The sequence below is a fragment of the Panthera leo genome, chromosome C2 (assembly GCF_018350215.1).
Source record: "Panthera leo isolate Ple1 chromosome C2, P.leo_Ple1_pat1.1, whole genome shotgun sequence".
NCBI lineage: Eukaryota > Metazoa > Chordata > Mammalia > Carnivora > Felidae > Panthera > Panthera leo.
The window spans coordinates 30,104,881-30,114,082 of NC_056687.1; the positions used below are offsets into that span (position 1 = coordinate 30,104,881).

General features: G+C 37.2%; 1 pseudogene; it reads left to right on the plus strand.

The window, feature by feature from the left end:
• Nucleotides 1-6,868: 6,868 nt before the first annotated feature.
• Nucleotides 6,869-7,627, plus strand: LOC122198924 (annotated as a pseudogene).
• The last annotated feature ends 1,575 nt before the right edge of the window (nt 7,628-9,202 follow it).

Sequence of the window (9,202 nt, forward strand, 5' to 3'; positions counted from 1 at the left end):
CCTTCTCCAATCCAATGCTCACCCCACCTGTCTTTTCTTTCCATAGATTTAAAGACAACAAAAATAGATAGCATTGTCTACTACTAATCTAGCAAGTAGAAGTTGAGTCCATCTTTATGGCATTGTCATTTGATATACAGAGGTATCTTGTAATTAGTTATATTTGTTTCTTTAAACACCATCAATTATAGCTTTTGCTCGCAATTTTGTCTTTAATGATGATTTTTAACAGCAATATTTTAAAAAATATATAGTATTTATTAATATCGGGTTTTAGTCAAAATTTGCCTCCAGAAGAAGCATTGAGAGGTACCAAATGACTCAAAAAAGAGCACAAGTGCATCTATAGTGCATTACATTGTTATTATAGTAAATATTTTATGAGTGTTAACGAGAAATTTAAAGCATTACTTCCTCTTGACAGGAATACAGGGGTATTGACCTCTATGGTTAGTGCCATTTTCCTTAGTTCGGTTTCCTTAGCTATTTCTTAAGGATACAGTCATAATTCCCACTACATTATATTTTTATTCTTATCGAACTATTTAGATTTGCAAGATTTTTACATCAAAACTCTTGTGATGATTTAAAGATTTGGTGAAATATACCTTCTCTTTGTGTCTAAGACCCTGCTGCTACTTAAGAGCAGAAAGACATCATCTGGTTGCTTATCAGAAATGCAGCATCTGAGGCCATACTCCAGACCTGCTGAATTGAAATCTACATTTTTTCAAGTTCCCCAGATGAATTGTCTGTACATTAATATTTTAGAAGCATTGTTCGTGAAAACACAAGCAGTAGAAGCTATGATTTTGCTGGGCATAACTTTGATGTATGGTGAGAACAGGGGAAGATTTAGGATACCCTAGTTTTGTAGTAAGAAGATTGCAGGAGGAAAAAAAGAAGAAAAAGAAAACCTGATATATTTTCAGGTGCAGAATATAGGGTGGAATTGTTGAACTGTATCATCTGTTAAATATAGGAGTTCTACATTTAATGGATTTAGGTTATTTTATTCACTTAGTAAAGTTAATTTCCTTAGAGGTAATCTGGGTCCTTGTTGCTAAGGGATTTTGGCATCTTTTTTGTTGTTGTTGTTTATTTGTTTGTTTTCTCAACACTTACATTATTTGTATAAATAGCATGTTTATTTGGGGTTACGATGTTTCATGTAATTAAGAATTAGTTTGGATGCAACTGTTATGAATGATAGTCTAATCTACTGGGAATATGATATAGGTTTCTAATCTTCCTGAACAGATTTCACATTACCAAGCAATTTTAATATAAATTCTTCTGGATCAGTGGAAATTTCACACCAATCAATCAGAACATATAGAAAGATCTGTGTATGTAGTGAACTACATATGCAAATAAACTACTTAATCAGAGAAATGATTTTTCACATCAAGGCTGTGGGGTTCAGATCATAGGGCAGTAGCAAGTGAAAACCATGAATAGTTTTGTTTTTTTTTTTTTAAGAAAAATGCTTAAATTATCTAATTTAACATTACATATTTGAGCCTGTGCATTTTCCTCAGCGGTTTTCCTCTGAGCCTTACTTATACCTGGATCCCATTAGTTCCATAAGTGGTTTATCCCAAATAGGATTTTGGAGTTTCATTCGCACATACCTCATAATATACCTACAGCTATGTACCTCTCATAATATATCTATATTATATACCTACAGCTATGTACCTACAGCTATGTACCTACAGCTATCAATGTCTCCGAAAAGCAGAAGTTTCCTTCAATTTGTATAAGATTTTATTTTCCTTTCTCAGCATTCAATTTAGAGGTTTCCCTTTTCCACCATTGTCTCTTTCTTCTGGCTAAGAATAAAGGAGAAATAAAAACCTATACACTACCAAAATAGAACTGTATTTACTGCATTAGAAAGATCAACAGAGTAGTGGCTTTAGGCTAGTAAAAACAATTAATCAGGGATAGCAAATTGAAGGAAACAAAGAGGGAGGGGGAAGAGGGGAAGGAAGAGGAGGAAGAGAAGGAAAGGAAGAGGAAAGAGAAAGAGGAGTAGGAGAAGACTTAGAGGAGGAGAAGAGTGAGGAGAAAGAGAAGGAGGGAGAGAGGGAGGAGAAAGGAGGAGGAGAAGGAGAGGGAGAAGGAGGAGGAGGAGGAGAGGAGAAGAAGAAGGAGGAGGAGAAGGAGAAGGAGAAGGAGAAGAAGAGGAAGGAGAAAAGACCAACTATTTAAACCAGGAAGGACTTCTGAAAGATCTTTTAGACAATATCCAAATTGTTTGTAGTTTGGACTTATATGAACATTCTCATTGATGAAAATGTAGTCACATTTATTTATTTATTTATTTATTTATTTATTTATTTATTTATTTTTGTAACTTACAAAATCAAAGATTTCATAGCCTACTAGAACCTTGTAACCTTGGCTTAAAACAAAAGTCAAAACCCCAATACCATAGTTCACAAAATGAAATGTTGGGGTTATTTAGCAATTTAAAAGTGCTTACTTCTCATCTGTGTTCCAGAAATGATATTATTTTTGGTGGTTGAAATAAAATTCATCCCAATTTAATGATGACTTTTGGCATGTGGTATAGAACCAAAACATGGATTTAAAAAAATTGCATTAGGGGTCTGGGTGGCTCAGTTGGGTAAGCCTCGACTTCAGCTCAAGTCATGATCTTGCAGTTTGTGAGTTCGAGACCCTATGCTGACAGCTCAGAGCCTGGAGCCTACTTCAGATTCTGTGTCTCCCTCTCTGCCCCTTCCCAGTTCACACACTGTCTCTGTCTCTCTCAAAAATAAAACAACATTGAAATAAAATTTTAAAAAATTGCATTAGGGCACCTGGGGTGGCTAAGTTGGTTGAATAGCCTACTCTTAATTTTGACTCAGGTCATGATTTCACAGTTCATGAGTTCAAGACGCACATCACCTGCTGGGAATTTTTCCTCTCCCACTCTCTGCCTCTTTCTCTTGCTCTCTCTCTCTCAAAATACATAAATAAACTTAAAAAAAATAAAATTGTGTTAGATCTATTGCTTTTCCTTCCTTGGTCACATCTGTCATTCTATGATAGATGCAATTGATCATAAAGGACATATAGACATAGATACAGATTTAGATGCTAGATATGCATACATACCCTACTGGAAAAAAACAATGCAGTTGTTCTTTCACACTTCTAATTAACACAATAGCTATCCATTGCAAGTATACTAGTCCCCTGAAAGACATTTGTACTATTTGTGCTAGCTGGATTATGTTTAAGGTATACATATGCTAAACATCTTAACATGTTTAGAAATATGAAAGCCTGAAAATGAGTGGATTTCTTGTATTTTCACTTTTGCATTTCCATATGATATTTTGAAGAGGCAATACAGTAGTCCCACCTTATCCAGAGGGGATTGTTCCAAGACCCCCAGTGGATGTCTGAAAGTGATGATAATACCAAACTTTTCATATTTCCTGTTTGTTTGTTTGGTTTTTTTTTGCTGTATATACACACCTATGATAAAGCTTAATTTATAAATAAGGCACAGTAAGAAATAAAGAACAATAATAATAAAATAGAACAACATAACAACATACTATAATAAAAGCTGTGTGAATGAGGTCTCTCTAAATATCTTATTGTATTATACTCACCCTTCTTTTGATGATGTGAGATGACGAAACACGTACATGATGAGATGAAGTGAGGTGAATGACACAGGCATTGTGACATAGCACTAGGGTTACTGGTGACCTATATGGACCTGTCCTTTTCCAAGGGAGGATCATCTGCTTCCTGACTACAGTTGAGCAGAGGTAACTGAAACTACGGAAATCAAAGCAAGAAATAAAGGGGGACTAGTGAACTTCAATTTACTATTAATGCTGCCAGCTTATTCTTCTCAACACTCCTTATGTTTTTCTGGGCCAAAAGTGGTTTGAGAAAATTGTTCGTCTTTATATGTGTGCCTATTGAGTGGCTCTTCTGAGGTTATACAAGCTAAAATACCCTGTATGCTTAAACTCACTAAACTATTCATGCTTGCTTATTCTTTTGAAAATCATTTTAATTCAAAATTTTAAAACTAGTTTTTGACATTTTGCCTTGTCAATACACTAGCTGACAAAGACAGTCAATCCATAACATGCTCTCAGTGATCATTGCTGTCAGCTTTTGACCAATACTGGTCTTTTTTCTATAATTTAGTGCTAATGCTGGCAGACCTTGTGATTCACATCTTTCCTGGAACTTAATTAAATAATTGAACAACAATCAACTTATTCACTCTCAGTGGCCCCGCAAGCTGGAAATGTCAATAATAATTCTCCTTTACAGAAGCAAATTCAGTGTTAATTTAGAGCTATTGGCCTGCTTTGTTAAATATGCCAAATACACACTTGGTTGTGTCTACTTAGTTGATTTACTACTGAATAAGAGTTTTGTTTTTTTCTCATGTATCTTTTTTTAGTAGAAGAAGGTGTGACATAATAACATACACACTGTTCCTGTTACATATTCAGAAGCAGAAAAATAACTTTTAAATGCATTGGCACTAATTTTCCAGAGGTAATTACATAAAGAATAATAGTATCTAATCTCACTTAAAAATAAATGAACATTTTTAAATATATTGAAATAATATTTATCATAGTTTTAAGCCCACAAGGCATTGTTGATTCCAGGATATGCCAGATCAGCTACCAGAACAAGTTGATCAGGCCAGGCACGAATCAGTTCACCTTGTCTCTAGATAGGGTTCTCATTTTACTCATTCTGAAACTACATGGTACCAATTCATAGAAAATATCACACTCAGTGAAATACACATAAGACTAATGTATGAATCAAAATGACGGCCCACTGGGGAACCTGGGAGGCTGAGTGAGTTAATCAACCAACTCTCGATTTCAGCTCAGGTCATGATCTCGTAGTTCATGACATTGAGCCCGGAGTTGGGCTCTGCTCCGACAGCACAGAGCCTGCTTGCGATTCTCTCTCTGCTCCTCCCCTGCTCAACTGCACATAATTTGCACACACTCTCTCTCTCAAAATAAAGAAATAAACATTTAAAATCTATATATATTAAAAAAAAAACAGAATGACGGATCGTTAATGTTAATGGAAGATAAGTGGTAAGGAGGCTACATTCTTGTGTTTGGAGATTGCCATATATTCTATGTATAAAAGTAATACTGAAAAATGGTTTATTATTATTTTTTAATTCATGCACAACGTGGGGCTCAAACCCACAACACCAAGAACAATATTCACACTTTACCAACTGAGCCAGCCAGGTGCCCCCTGAAAAAAATGTTTTCTTATAAGATATCTATTGGAGTGAACACAGAGAAGGAAGTCATAAATTTAGGTAATCTGGAAAGTCATTCTCAGCTAAGAAACCTATAGACAGGCTATGGCCTTTGCCAGTGTGACTGGGTTTTCTGTCTGGCGCCTGCAACCCTCAACATTGTCCAAAAGCTTGATATTATCTTTTTTTAAATATTCTTATTTTGATGACTTATTAAGAAAAAATTAACATAATTTTCTTGTGAGGGTTCCAAAGTACTCATCTGCAAACCTTGCTTGTACTAATATATAGTAAATGGGGAGTGTAAAAATGCAAATTTTTCTTTTCTAGAAAGAATTGCAATTTATTCAGAGATTATATATTATTATATTTTTTTTACCTTTTTTAGTATTAAATGTTCTTTCAGTCATGAAATTAAGATGAGAGATGACAAGATTTTTAGTGATTTCATAACACAATAAAAATTGGAAATGTGATGGTCCCAGAATTAAAGAAGAAGCAATTTAGTTGTCATAAAAATATCAGTCTGGACACTACCTGTCTACATCATTACTTTCTCATGCTGTAGTGTAGAGCCAGAATTTCATAAAGCAGCACCTCATCTCTTGATTCTTGTGGGGGTTTTTGTTCCGGAAAAAACAATTTGGTTGCCAGATTATCATGTATTGCATGGGAGCAATGCTTCTATGAATAAATCTGATATTGAATTAAATTAGTTATGAGTCCTGAGATGGCTCACAGTTTGCTGTGTAGGGGCATACACATAAATGCTGATGCTAAATGTTTAAGGAGAGGGTGGGGAAGGAGACAACTTGATTTGTAACACTGATGATCTCTGTGGTGTGGATACTCCCACTATGTTGGATTTCAAGTTACCACCATGACCTCTCTTCACTGAACTTGGGCTTGAGAAGAGATGTGCACAATCAGCTGAGCAAACTATTTTGATACAGGTTTCAGAAACCACTGCCCCAATGTATTTAACTATTTAGATTTTATTAGACACATGTCCACAGTTTCCATTTGGTAACTTGGATCGATGTTGAACTTAAAAAGAATGAACGGAATCCAATGTAAACAAAAACAAACAAAAAAATAATTGTAGAAAGTAATTTTAATTGTTACATTAAACATTTTTCCCAAGTTTCAACCCATGTGTTTCCAAATGACTCTATACCTAAGGCAATAGAATTTTGACAAAGATATTATCTGTTTTATCACTTTTGGGTTGCTAAATTATACTATAATATAGTCCTTAGACTTGCTCTGTGGACATAAATTTCCCAGTAGGGAAGTAACTTAGAAAACTGTCCTAAAGTCAAGGAAATCTAGGTCTTGGCCTCTGGGCCTAGGCAGCTCAGGAGCTCAGGACCCCTGTGCAGTGGTCTCATCCACCTTGAGGGGCATGCAGTTGGTTCCCTTCCTCGTTTTTCAGACCCCCACGTGCTTGCAGAGCGGGAGATTCTTGCTGGGCTGTCGGAAGTCCAGGAGGTGTTGGACTCCTCCCCCCTCCAGGAGGGAGGGTACAGCCGTTCCCCCCTCTGCCCTTCCTTCCAGGAGGCCAATTCGGGTAGAGAAATGATCCTGCTTTCCGTGTCTGCTGAAGTCGCTGTGACTGCCACCCCAATTGTCTCAGTAAACATTTTATTTCCTTCCATCAAAGAAAATGTTAAGGACTATCTGCAGACACACTGGGAGAAAGAAGAGTGCCAGCAGGATGTTGTCAGTCTTTGGGGGAAACAGGCTGAAGAGGATCCCCACCTGGACTGGGCTGTTCCCATCCCTGCCACCTCTGGGAACAGAGCAGATGACCTGCAGTGGGTGATCCAGGCCAGCGGTGGATAAGGGGTGCTGGCAGAAGTCTCTAGACTGAAAGACCAAGGTGATGAAACAGCTGCAGAGCCTCAGGTGCAGGGCGGCATTCACAGCTGGGCACATAAAAGCAGCATTCTTTGACAATGTGGTTCCAGCGGTCAGGAAATGGAGACAGGCTGGAAGGAAGGTGTATATGTATTCTTCAGGGAGTGTAGAGGCCCAGAAGTTATCATTTGGCCATTCTACAGAGGGAGAGAAACTTGAGCTTGTTGATGGTCACTCTAATATCAAGATTGGACACAAAGTGGAGAATGAGAGTGACCAAAGGATTGCCAAAAGCCAACCAACAACATCTTGTTTCTGACAGACCTTACTCTGGAGGCCAGTGCTGTTGAGCAAGTGGATGTTATTGTCACTGAGCTGGTGAGACCCAGTCATGATGAGCGTTTGACAGATGACGAAAAGAATTACCACAGCCTCATCACATCCTTCCATGGACTGTACCTGCCTTCCTCAACCTAGAGAAGGACGACAAACCTGTCCTCACAAAGTTGTCCCTGGAGTCTATTTTTATTCTGATGGTAAAAGTAACTTACTTTGAAAACACATATATATGATGCATAGAGAGGGGAACCCTTTTGCACTGCTGATGGGAATGCAAACTGGTGCAGCCACTCTGGAAAACAATATGAAGTTTCCTCAAAAAATTAAAAATGTACTACCCTAGACCCAGCAATTGCACTACTAGGAGTTTATCCAAATCTTACAAAAATGCTGGTTCGGAGGGGCAGATGCACCCCAATGTTTATAGCAGTGCTATCAACAATAGCCAAATTGTGGAAAGAGCCCAAATGCCCATCAACGGATAAATGGATAAAGAAGATGTGGTATATATTACAATGGAATACTACCTGGTGATGAAAAAATAATTTAAGTTTGCTATTTGCAACAACATGGATGGAATGAGAATGTATTATGCTACGTGAAATACGTCAGTCAGAAAAGACAGATATCATATGATTGCACTCATACGTGGAATTTAAGAAACTCAATAGATGAACATAGGGGAAGGGAAGAAAAGATAAGATAAAAACAGAGAGAGAGGCAAACCATAAGAGACCCTTAAATATAGAGAACAAACTGATGGTTGCTGGAGGAGGGGTGGGAGAATGGGCTAAATGGGTAATGGTCATTAAGGAAGGTACTTGTTGGGGGTGAGCACTGGGTGTTATATGTGAGAGATGAATCAGTGGGTTCCACTCATGAAACCAAGACTATATGTTTTCTAACTTGAATTTAAACTAAAAAAAAAAAAGCACATATACACATCCACATAGGTATGCAACTGTATATTTGCGTATGTTTAAATTGCCTTCCACAGGTACATAACTGAAATGAAAATCTGAGTTCAGTGAGAGATGTCCGAACAATATGTCTTTGGCCTTGCCTCATCATTGAGTTCTACTTATTTCCAAAAGCCTGGGAGTTTTGACTGATGGGAGCTGAGAAATATTCCAGCTCCCTCATTTGACACCTCCCTTCTCCAAACTTCACCAAACTGGGGCAACTATGAAGTATTCATTTTAAACTATATCAAGAACTTTCTTCATGGAATTTATTTCTAGTGCCCACAATAACTGTCTGGATAATGTTTTTTATTGTACCTAACCTTACCTGTGTCACTTTCCTACCAGTATTCTTCATTCTCCCCAAGTAAACCACCTGTATTTTAATCCTTGCCAAAGCAAAACACTAGACTAGGTTTACAATCTCATGGACAGGTCATGTACAGAGGTTTATTACCCATAAAATTTTAGGATATTATGGCAAATATTATTTCCCTGAGAACAAAAGTACCTGAGCTCTAGTCCTTGATTCTTCACAGTCTAGCTCTGAAACAAGGATACTTGTCTTCCCTGGACTCAGTCATCTCTCATTGTCAAATAAGGATTTGGATAGATAAATGATCTAGAGCCTCTTTCTAGACTAACTTTATGATTCTAAGACGGAAATCCCTAGAAGGATTGCTTCCATAAATGGTCTGTCATATTTTAGAAAATGAAGGTTTGGGTGCAGATAGATGTTTCCTAAGAACCT